At 41.5% G+C, this 12,629-nt stretch overlaps 1 protein-coding gene across 10 annotated transcripts in view; it reads left to right on the top strand.

Annotated features, from left to right (window-relative positions):
• LOC121441733 (arginine-glutamic acid dipeptide repeats protein) overlaps positions 1-12,629 on the top strand; it is a 373,675-nt gene that overhangs the window by 169,825 nt on the left and 191,221 nt on the right. The gene's annotated exons all lie outside the window — the stretch shown is intronic.

The raw sequence follows: 12,629 nt of genomic DNA, 5'->3' as shown, positions 1-12,629 counted from the left end.
AAGATAAAACACACTCCTTTCTCTGAAACAAAATCAACACAGTCCTGGAAAGGCTGCATTATTAAGGGGTGGCTCACAGGGGCTTTGCCTGCTGGTGATTTGTCCCTGGCATAGGGAGATTTGTGCGGGGTGCTTTGTTTTGAAATCGCCAGTAGGCTGGTGGGTCCCTTTGGACAACTCCTTTCTAATTCACAGTGCTCTCGAGCAGATCTGTGATTTTCTTTTGGTAAGTGCCTTTGTATGTTTTTTTTAAGTTACTGCTTGAGCACACACACACTCCCCACTACTTACTTATCTTTGTTTTCTCTTTTGCAGCTGTTGATGCCTAGCTAACAAATTATTTCAACGATAACCTTTGCAAACCCACATGCGTTGAGCATATTTCATTACCCTGCAGCACTGTTGAAGCTGTGTTGAACTGTAAATTCTTTCCTTATGATAATTAAGTCAAAGCTCAGTCTGGCTAGACCTGGTGGTACAGGCTTGTCTTCCCTACTGTTTGGGATACTGAGGCAGAAGGGCCTGCAAGTTTAATGGCCAGGTTTAAAGTGAAAGGTGGGCTGGGAGGTAGCCCAGCTCAGGGTAGGGATGAGGACTATCCTGCGTTGTTTGTGTGCTGTTAGAAGAAGCCAAGGGTAGAGGAGAAGAGCGCATGAATATCCTTGGCCACCACTGTGGGTCATAGCCAGGCTTGTCAGGCAGCAGAGCAACTGCATCTACTCGGGGAAGCTAGAATCTTCTCTGTAAAGGGAGATAGAACTGGCAGTGTGGTGATCATGTTTTTTGTTTGTTTGTTTGTTTGTTTTGTTGTTTTTGGTTTTTTGTGAAGGTAGCAGTTTCTGAAGGCCTTTTTGTTCTAACCCTCCAAGGACAAGGCTGAGTAAGAGACAGCTCCAGCAGAACCACAAGACCAAGCCCAAGTCCAGTACAGAAACATGGTTGACTACTTTAGACAACTGCTCAGATTTAAAAGCCTTTTTCTCTGCTGTAGAAAGGAGCTGGTTCAGTGGGAAGGCAGACTCGTGAGGAGAAGAAGAAAGAGACTTGAAATCCTTGAAATCTGTGTGTCATAAAGCAGTGGCGGTGGTGTATATGCATGGCACTTTACCTGTGAGTGTGCAGCTCCTGCAGGGAGGCTCTGATATGTGGGGGAGCTGAGGTTTTCCTGGACAAGTTGACCCAGGTCAGTTTTGTGTGATCAATGGGATGGAATGAGCAGTGCAACTTATAACATTGCCAAACCTATCCCTAGAGCTAGAACTTCCTATGCTGCCCACTCTGGACCCTTGGAGATGCCTTTTGGTCTGCCTGTTGCCCATGGTGGTGGGTGGGTACAGGAGTGCCTATTTTCTCTTGTGTGTTGCCTTCCACATGGCATCTTTTGTTGTGTTACCTTCTTTTGCAGTGTTTTTGCAGTGTGTTGTGAGCTCTTCTCACTGCCAACCTGACTTTAGAATTTAAATGCATTGGTCGATGAAGTAAATGGAGGAAACACATCCAGGTGGAAGAGTGCGGTAGGATGGCTCCTGTACAGTTGATCTAGCACATGTTCCATGACTGCAGCTTGCTTTGTTAGACTGTTCTGGTTGGATTTGGAGTGCTTGTGAGTGTATTCTTTTAACTGAGGAAACACGTCACCCGCTCAAATTTACAGACGTCTGAGAGCTAGGCTCTCCGTGTCCTGTTCACTACTGGGATGAGTGACTCTTCCCTTGCTCAGCTAGTATGGAATAGGATTACCCCTCATAGTGTCAGAGCAAGAAGTTGAGTGAGTTTTTTTTTTCTTTTTCTTTTTCCCTTTTTCAGGGAGGGAAGGACTTAAGCCCCAACTTTTACTTTGTTTAATTTTTTTTTTTTAATTTTTTGAGTGAGTTTTCTGAAAGATGACCTGAAATATTTTCCATCCCCTTGGTTTCTAGTTTGGGTTATAGTATCAGGGACCTGATTAAGCAAGTTTGTCAAAAGTAGACAATTCTCAGATTAAAAGTGTACTTCGTTATGAATTAAATGGTTTAAGCACTTGCTATTTTAACTACTGATAGAAATAGTGGGAGGTGAAAGCCCTTTGTACTGACACATGCCTCGGTTTTCTGCCGTGTTCAGTAATGCATGTGGCCTTGGGATTGCTGAAGTTGACGTTTTCTCTGTGGTCCTGGCACGGTACACTTGAGTGTTACCAACCTTGAATATTAGCACCATTTCTATATATGTCACCTGTTTCATCAACTCTGAATGTAATTCATTTTCTTACTCAAACTGGCTTTCTTCCAGTGCTGGGGATTAGTCCCAGGATTTTGTGTATGAGCTAGGCAATTGCTTTATAGCCTAACTTACCACGTCATCAGCCTTCTGAGTTCTCTCAAAGGGAGATAGAATGTCAGTATAGTTCTCAAGTCTTTGTCTTATTCTGACTTGCATCTGAGTTGTTTTGTAGCTGAGTCAGCTCTTTTCTAGGCCAGTCTTCAGCCTCCTGAACTGAAGCTGTATTGCATCTGAGGTCCTCGTGCGATGGAGGCTGCTCCTGATGCTCTGGAAAGAGCGGCTGTACTCTGTGCAGTTGTTCCTTAGTGGTTACTCACAGTAGCTGTTGATGGATACTTTTCCTTCGCTCTTTCTTTTTCTCCTTTACAATTTTTAAAAGATTGATTTTATTTGTATGTGTTCTTTGCTTGCTTACATGCCAAAAATTCACAATAGAATTCAGGCTCACTTGGTACTTGCAATTTTAAGTCACTTCTCCAATGCAGGGATTAGACTCATGTAGCACTTTACTTTGCCTGGCCTGGCAGGTTATTTAAAAATTTTAAGTATGTGGTTGTTTTGCCTGTGTGTTATGTCTGTGTTTCATGTGTGTTTTGGGTGTTGGATCCTCTGGAACTGGAGTTAGATCTGGTTGTGAGCCAACATGTATGTACTGTGGGCCAAACCCAAGTCCTCTATAAGAGTAGCCAGTACTCTAAACCACTGAGACATCTTTTCAGTCCTGACAGAAGCTTCTTATACACAGGCCTGGCTGGTTTTCTCTCTAAAGATCCAGTTAGTAGATATTTTTAGTTTGTTTTCCCAGTGGTTGCTGTTCACTTGGCCATACATGTTCTATACACTCAAAGCCCAACTATGTGTCTTTGTTCAGAAAATACTGAGGAACTAATGCGAGCTTGATGGTGGTTTGCTTCTTCCTCTCCTATTGCTCATGCTGCTCTAAGGATGGAGCTGTGCTTGTGCAGTTAGTGGAGAATTATCTTTCCTGTTTTGTTTTAAGTTAGTGAGGTGTTTTTTGTCTTGTATTTACTTATGTATTTATTTATGGTTTTTTAGGACAGAGTTTTTTGTAGCTTTGGAGCCTGTCCTGGAACTAGCTCTTGTATACCAGTCTGGCCTTGAACTCACAGAGATCCACTTGCCTTTGCCTCTGCCTCCCAAATGCTGGGATTAAAGGGGTGCGTCACCACTTCCTGGCTAAACTGGTGAGTTCTTATGCCTGTACTATACCTATGCTCTTTCCCCTTTTCCTTGTTTATTTTTTTAATGTCCTAACAAAATATTCACTGTAGCTGAAGTGTCTTTATCTGCTTCTAATGAAAGGTAGGCTTTTTTTTTTTATCTCAAATTTAGCAAATAGTTACTGATATGAGAACTACCTTAGCACTTTTTTGTCACGAAATGTTTGGTGCCCATTTAGGCAAAGGAAGTTTGCTAAAAGTAAACATTGTAGTTGACATTGTAGATGATTTTTTTTTTTTTAAGACCAGACAGCTGTTGATAATACGTCTTTGTTTCCTGGGAAGTGAGGATGGCTCTGTGCCATTAAGTATTTACTACTGAAGAATGCTCAGAAATCTTATTGACATTTGTTATTAGGAGTCTTTTATTATTTTTGGAAGTTTTGTTTATATTGAAACACAGTAGATTTTAATTAACCATGACACAGTTTTCCAAATTTTAAGAAATAGTACTTATAGCTGGGCATTGGTGGCACAGCCACCCAGCACTTATAAGGCAGAGGTAGGTGGATCTCTGTGAGTTCAGGGCCAGCCTGGTCTTCCGCAGGAGTTCCATAACAGTCAAAGCTGTTACACAGAGAAACCCTGTTTCTAGAAACAAAACAAAACAAAAGGATACTACTTATTGATAGATTTATCTAGAACCAGGGTAGTATTTCAGTTTGTGTTCTAAGTTTTATTCATTATTAATTCAGTTAATACACTATTGGCTACGTTGTTACAAGTCTTGAGCCCAGTGTGATGGCTTGCAAATCCACTCCCAGCCCCTTGGGAGACTTGGCAAAAGGATCAGAGTCTGGAAATCTGAGGCCAGCCTGGGCAATATAGTGAGGCCCCCATCCAGAAAACAAATAAGAATGAAAAATCACCTGCAGTTTCTGTCTCTCTCTCTTTTTTTTAAAAAAAGGAAAGGAAAGTGCTTGTTGGCCTTATAAGTGTGGCAAATTCTCACTGTAAACAATCTTAATTTTGGCTTCCCTGGTTGACTGGTGTTTTGTTTTGTTGATCTTTCTACCCAGTGGTGTATAGACTTTGTGCCATTTGTGAGTCTACATCTCTAATTCACATTGTGTTTTATATATAATTGTGATGAGGTAATTTTAATTCACTGCGAAGTAGATTGTTCTTGGAAAAAGGAGACCCAGCTGGCTTCTAATTCTACACTGGCTAGCTGTGCTACTGAGACAAACTATTTAATCTGTTAGGGCATTGGTTTTCATAGCTGTCAAATCGAGATAACACTCATTCTGCTTTCTTCTCAGGGTTATTCTCACGTGAAAATAATGCTCTGTGATGCTGTGTTTTGGAAACTTCACAGTGATAAATAATGTAGGCATGTGGTCTTTCAGGTTGTGTCTGTTCTTACATAAACAGGGTGTGCCGGCATGGTAGCAGGATGGCACAGATGGTCCATGGGTTCAGGCTCCTGCTCTCTGCTCTGATATCTTCAGTGTGTTGTTTTCTTTTGGAAGGTCTCATCATGGTCACAAATGGCTACTGTAGCGATAGCTACCATGAGATCCAATTTTTTATGCTACTGTGACTCAAATGTGGCTTACAGATTGAACTGCCAGCAATCCACCATGAGATAAGTGCAGAAATGGAGAGTAACTGATTAGAAACTGTTAAAGCCAGTTGGTGCTCCTGCAGGGCTTTAATTATACTGTGCAAAAACATTGCTCTGCAGTGGACTCATAGACACTGGCTCTCCACAGACAACTGGCTAAAGGCAGGGGGATAAAGGCCAGAATTTTTCAGTAGCTTGGCTGACACTGGGGTGCTTGAGTATTGATTTGGCTCTTCCCCGGTACTATAGCAGCTCTGGTACCGGGGAAAACGATAGCTGAGTAGGAATCAGCACTGTGTGCCGTGATTGGACCATTCTGTAGAAGAATCAGCACTGTGTGCCGTGATTGGACCATTCTGTAGAAAAATCAGCACTGTGTGCCGTGATTGGACCATTCTGTAGAAGGAACAGCACTGTGTGCCGTGATTGGACCATTCTGTAGAAGAATCAGCACTGTGTGCCATGATTGGACCATTCTGTAGAAGGAGCAGTGGGCTGCGTTCTTGCCGCTCCCAGTTGCCTTGCTAGCTTATGCCCCTAAATAACAACACACAAACTGTATTAATATAAACACTGCCTGGCCCATTATATCTGACCTCTTCTTGACTAACTCTCATATCTTGCTTAACCCATTTCTAATAGTCTGTGTAGCACCACAAGGTGGTGTCTTACTGGGAAAGATTCAGCATGTTTGACGTGGCGGCTGGCTCCATTGCTTCTGACCTCACTTCCCTTCTTCCCAGCATTCTATTCTGTCTACTCCACCCACCTATGTTCTGACCTGTCAGGCCAAGCAGTTTCTTTATTAATTAACCAATGAAAGCAACAGATAGAATATGACCTTCCCACATCATTTTGATAGACATACGACCTTCCCATTCAGCGTGGAACTAGATCCCTAAACGCAGCACTCCACCCAAATAGTAATAGCCACAGGAGTTACAGCCATTTTTGATATTAGAAAAATTTTAGCCCACACTAAAAACATGCAGGAAGTACTAAAAACAGAGTAGAATTAGAAAGAGACTGTATGGTTTTGTTTGTAGAAATTAACATTTTCAACAAGTTCTGTATATTGGTTTATTTTAAAGACTTAGTTTATCCTCATGAGCTAACTTGAATTGTTTTGATTCAGTTAAGATGTGGAAAGATGACTTTAAAAGGTTTGAAACAGCCGGGCGGTGGTGGCGCACGCCTTTAATCCCAGCACTCGGGAGGCAGAGGCAGGTGGATCTCTGTGAGTTCGAGACCAGCCTGGTCTACAAGAGCTAGTTCCAGGACAGGCTCCAAAGCTACAGAGGAACCCTGTCTCAAAAATCCAAAAAAAAAAAAAAAAAAAAAAAAAAAGGTTTGAAACAGATACGAACCTCATGTAATCTTGCATGAAATGCATTAGGGTGAAACTCATTAAGAGTGAATTTAAAGACAAGTTCATGAGAATGCAGTGGTGCTGGGTATAGTGGCATATGCTTGAAATTCTAGACCTCAAGAGATGGAGTGGGACGGCCATGAGTTCAGTACCAGTCCAAGCTGCCTTGTGAGTTCCTGTCTCAACCAAAAACCAAACAAGGGTAGAACCTGGTGCTTAACCACACAGTTAGGGAATATTTACGTTTGTAGCACTGGCATCTTTTATCTACTGCACACAGTGCCTTTATGGTGTCTGAGGCATAAAACTCTCCTTTACCCTGGTGGAATTGTTCTTACAGGTGTATGTCCCCCTTCCCTGCATTCTCCGCTTAGAAGAACTCTAGCCCTTGCTTCTTCTTCTTTTTTTTTTTATATATATTTTCTAAGCCCTTTGTGTTCATACAATGCAAACACCCACATAAAGCGTCTGTAGTGTGTGAATCCCTATAGTGTGCAGCCATCTCCTAGGCCCAGGAGGACTTTACTGTTCCCTGGTAGCGGCAGCCCTTCCTTTCCCCACAGAACTAACTACACCTTGACTTAGACCAGTAATCTATGGCTCATTATTGAGTGTGGCTTTCTAGACACTAGGTTTTCTTGGTCTATAATATGTCTTATAAATATGTTACATTAATAATCTGTTAAGTCTTCCCCTTCCTTTTGTTTTAGTTGTTGATACCAAGGCACTTGACCAGGAACCTTGTGCCATCTGAATGTCACTGTTCGCACAGTGCCTGTATCCTCTGCATTTCCTGTAGCTTGATCCAGCTATTGGGTAGTCTTAAGACTGATCTATTTGAGCAGAAGCATAGTTAGTTTTCTTAGTCGCTGCCCTATTGCTGTGAAGAGACATCATAGCCATGACAACTCTTAAAAAAGAAAGTATTTATTTGGGGCTGGCTTAGTTTCAGTGGTTAGGCCACCATTATCCTCATGGCAGAAAGCATGACAGCTCTCAGGTAGACAGTGCTGGGGAAGAGCTGAGAGTTCTACATCCTTATCCACAGGCAGTGTGAGGAAGAGAGAGTCACTAGACCTGGCTTGGGCTTCTGAAACCCCAAAGCCCTCCCCTAGTAACATCCTTCCTCCAACAAGGCCACGCCTTCTAATAGTACTACTCCCTGGTGAGCAAGCATTCAAATCTGTGAGCCTTTGGGGAACATTTTTATTCAAACCACTGCATTAGTGAACTATATTTTTTGTCAGGAGCCACAAAGCTGATTTTATTTACTTATTTTTCTATCCACCTTTTCCTTAGGAGTTGCAAAAATGTAGGTCTGTTTCGTTTTCACTTATCAGCTGGAGGGAGTTTCTGTGGCAGTGCACACAGGGCTCCTGCCAGCCAGCACTTCTTAACCTAGGTGCACAGGAGAGACCATCCTCCTCTTTGTTTAGTGTTTCCAGATACTACATTAGAACTTGAAACCCTTAATCCTTAGAGAAGTCAGACTGCCCCATCATAATGTAGTGGGGTGCCACTTGGAATTGCTCCTGAGTCTTTTTGATAGTTGGAGCTTGATAGGTTTTTCTTGACTGCATATGTAGGTATTCCATTCTCGCAGATGCCTACTGCAGAATCCCTTTTCCACAAAAAATTCTAGTTTTTTTTACTGGGAAATGATATTTCAAAAGCATAATCTAGTTTGGGTTTCATTGCTTCTAGGCAATGATTTGTACATGAACAGTGTGAAGCTGCATCTGACTTAAGGGGCACAACTGTCAAGTGCACCTTTTCATCATAGTAACGCTCCTCCCTTCAGTCTGAGATCACAGACAACTGAGACAGTTGTTCTCATGCTCTCATCTGCCCGAGAGTATGGTGTGAGCGGTAGCTGCTCATGCTGCAGCTCCCAGTGCTCAGCATTGTAGAAGGTTAGCCAGGCAGGGTGGTGCACTCCTTACTTACCAGCAAAGCCATGTTTTCATTTGATTCAGAACATTGTTCTCAAAGCCCAGTGATGATTTCTCTCTTAAAATTTGTGCTGCCTTCACCTACATGCATGAATTTTTCTCAAGTCCAGTGATGTTAGAGAACATTGGAGGCTGATCCTGAGCTCCTGATCCTCCTGACTATACAGGAATAATCCCAAGCACAGGAATCACAGTCATGCACAAACAAGCTTTTGCCCATCCCTCTCTCCTCATCCTTCTCCTTTTCTCTTTGATTCCAACCCCCCCCCCATGTGCAGGTGATACTCAATTGAAATCCTCTTGTAATCTTAAACAACAGGATTATAGAACCACACTGCCATATCTGGCTGTTTTGTTTTGTGTTCCCTTTTTTAAAAAATGAAAGTTATTACTATTATTTTTGTGTGTTGTGCATGTGCCCTGTGACAGAGCATGCACATGGGATAACAGAAGTCAGAGAAATTCCTTCCTTCTTCAGTGTTTTAATTTTCTGTTTATTCATTTTTTTTTTGTTTCTGGGTTTTCATTTGTGAGTTTTTGCTTCATTTCTAGTGTAGGCTCATTACTGTGTGAGGCCATATATTTGACACTGCCTTTGTTTTAAAATTCTGCATTATATTTACTTCTTTTGTCATGTTTGAATACTTGACATGGTTTTCTCTTTGTTTCTTCATCATTACAAATACTGTTTTGCTCCCCCTTTTTTGCTTATAGTTACATTATATGAAATTAACCTCAATATTTTTGCTCTTTTAAAAATTATTAATTACTGACTTGATTTTATTTTGGAAAAAAATCTCAGTGTTTGTAAAGTCCACATTAACTTTTTTTTTTAAAAAATTATTTATTATGTATACAAAATTCTTTCTGCGTGTATGCCTGAAGGCCAGAAGAGGGCACCAGACCTCATTACAGATGGTTGTGAGCCACCATGTGGTTGCTGGGAATTGAACTCAGGACCTTTGGAAGAGCAGGCAATGCTCTTAACTGCTGAGCCATCTCTCTAGCCCTGATTAACTTGTTCTTCACAGCCCTCAGCTTCCCCAGTACTGAGCTTTACAGTTCTGCTCCACAACACTATGTTTTTCTTGGTCCTTTTTTTGGTAAACTTAATTTTCCTAAATTTTTAGACCTTTGTGGTTGATTAATATTATTTCCTTTTAATTTCAGAATTTTCCTTAGTTGTTAAAAAAACAAAGGAACATGGCTGGAGAGATAGCTCAGAGGTTAAAAACACAGGCTGCTCTTCCAAAGGTCCTAAGTTCAATCCCAGTGACCACATGGTGGCTCACAGTAATTCGTAATGAGATCTGGTGCCCTCGTCTGATGTGCAAGCAGAACACTGTATACGTAATAAATACATCTTTAAAAATATAAACCTTAAAAAGCAAACAAAGCCAGCTGGTGGTGGCATACTTCCTTTAATCCCAGTGGCAGAGGCAGAAAGATCTCTGAGTTCCAGGACAGCCAGGACTAAAACTATCACCACCAAAACACAAAACAGCAGTAATAAAAGTGATGGCTGAACTGATTTCCTGTTGTTTTTTTTTTTTTTTTTTTTTACCCTTTACTTTTACTGGGCATTTCTTTTTCCTTGAACCTTTTCCCCGTTTTACTGAACTTTCCATTGTTAATAGCTTCTTCCTGCAGTGGAGCCTTGCCTGTGTTAGAGTTCCTAACTGGCCAGACTGTGTCTGCTTCTTCAGCCTTACTCCATCTACGCTGTCTGCCTGGCCAAACCCTCCCTCCTCTCAGCACATTGCCCCCCTCCTTACCTGTGTGGGGAGTTCTTCCTAACTGTGTCATATTCCCCACGCTTGGTGGTTGATGGGAATTTGGTCTGTCCTTGTAGAGTCTGTGTTAGTTAGCGTTTGTGTTTGTTTTGTTGTCAGCACGAGTTTATTTGACTTACCATTGATGTATTTATAAGTGAGGAATATCTGCAAACTCTCCTGTCCCTGGAGCTATCCTCTCAGTTATCCAGTATACATGACGTGTTAGTTTTTATTTAACCTCAGGGTCACAAATACTGATTTCTAAATCTTTTTTAAATAATTTATTTAATTTTTATGTGCCTTGGTATGAGGGTGTCAGATTCCTTGGCACTTGAGTTACAGGCAGTTGTGAGCTAGCATGTGGGTGCTGGGAATTGAACCTGGGCCCTCTGGAAGAACAGCCAGCACTCTCAACCACTGAGCCATCTCTCCAGCCCCTGATTTCTAAATCTTTACATGCTATCTGTCATGACTGCCAGCATTCCATCATAAAGCCACGAGGGAGGAGCTAGGTACAAAACACAAGGCCAACTCAGACAAAGGAATACTTTATCTATTCACCATGGCTGCCCTTTAATAGCCCAGCCCATGCCAGGTCAGAGCATACACACTACTTTCTGTGTCAGGGATGATTTTTACAAGAGGCCTTCGTAGTCTTATTTTCTCAAGTAGACAGGCAGAGTAGTGTAAGACTGACAGGTGATGAGACTGGTTGCCAGAACTGGTTCCTTGGCAGCAGTTTTATATTAAAACTTTGAGTATCCTGATTGTTACAGAGTATCCAAAGTAGAGAAGCTTAAAAGAGTTAACTTTTCAGGGAAATTTTACATTGAGCCAAGGGAGGAACTTTTGTTATTTTGTTATTGTTCCTTTTAAATATATTCATCTGATGTAATATTCCATCAAACGATTAGAACTTGAAATTTTCAATTTTCAAGTATGCGCTTATGCCATTATAAATTTCATAGAGATTTGGTGTATATGCACACATGCTAACATTTGTGAATATAATTGTAGACTTCAAGTAGGAAAAAATCTCTAAGATGTATTCATTAGATCAGTCTTATTGTTTGTTTTGTGTAAATATATCAAGTATCATTAATACTAGAAAACGATACATTCCAATATAGGTAACACCATACAAAATGATATTAACTTGCCAAAGCAAAACTTTGTTTTTGGCTCCAGGAATAGCTAGGAATCACCCTCTGAGTCTTAGGATCTTTTGAAGTAACTAGTAGGGTTCAGACTGTAACAACTGCTTCATCATGGGAGACCCAGTGGAGTGCATTTGGACCCCTGAGTTAAAAACCTCCAACTGTCACTTGGGAGGCAGGGGCAGGCGGATCTCTGTGAGTTCGAGGCCAGCCTGGTCTACAAGAGCTAGTTCCAGGACAGGCTCCAAAACCACAGAGAAACCCTGTCTCGAAAAACCAAAAAAAAAAAAAAAAAAAAAAAAAAACCTCCAACTGTGTGGACATTATGCAATACCCTGCAGGACATGCAGGGAGAAACTGGGAACCTCTTTTGTAGAGCTTGATTTGAAATGTAGCTGCCAGATGCTAATCTCTGCTGTGGCATGGGATTCCATTTTCTTGGGCATTGTTTCATCGTATGTTCCAACAATTTCTACTGCCAGGTAGAACTCTTGACAGTTTTCCCTTGATATATGTGGATAGTGGAATTGGATAGAGATTTCCTGAGCTTCTCTCCTGGTTGTTTCTCCCTCATTGAGGAATATGAATGTTCGTCAGGTGGTAGTGTTTGTATTATGTATTAATTACTGTGAGTTGGCTTTCAGTGCTTTCTTTTGAAAAAGGAAAACAGAAGATTAGGGAAATTATCTTGTTCGGTGTTTTAAGGTCCTTGTTTAACACTAGTGAGTGGACAACTTGGCTATGTGTTTGTGCAGCTCTGGGGGCTTCTCCCTTGTAATCCTGTTAAGTGCATGCGCAGCAGCACTGACACAGAGTGGCTTAGCTCTGTGCTTGATAGTGCTTTGATCTGGGGGCTCTACGCAAGCGTCCAAAGATAGGATTCTTTGTTCTCAAAATTAGAAAATGAATAGATCCTGGCCAATCCCCGAATTGTAGACACTTAACCAAAAGCAAGGACTCTTCCGGGTCTGAGGCTTGGCTTCCTTGTTAATGGCTTTGAAAAAACTCATTTGCATGTATTTATTACTTTTCATATAAAAGATCCTTTGCTGTTTTGTATTTTAACACAAGGGGCAGATGTCTCTAGCTTTGAACTGTGCTTTGCTGTGTGTCCTTGCTGCTGAATGTTCTTTGAACATGGGCAGCTCTCTTTGTTAAAAGGCCAAACCCCTTGGTGAGATGTTCTGGGAAAGAGGACCCCTTGATATTTGAAAGGTGAGAAATCCATTTAAACCATTTGATGGCTTCCAACAGCCCTGCCGCTGGCTTCTGCTTGTTTTAATGTAAGTGATAGATGCTCTGGCTG

Source organism: Microtus oregoni, unplaced genomic scaffold, assembly GCF_018167655.1.
Source record: "Microtus oregoni isolate MIOR12 unplaced genomic scaffold, Mior012 000081F_ref0000091, whole genome shotgun sequence".
NCBI lineage: Eukaryota > Metazoa > Chordata > Mammalia > Rodentia > Cricetidae > Microtus > Microtus oregoni.
This window is presented reverse-complemented; position numbering and strand designations above follow the sequence as displayed.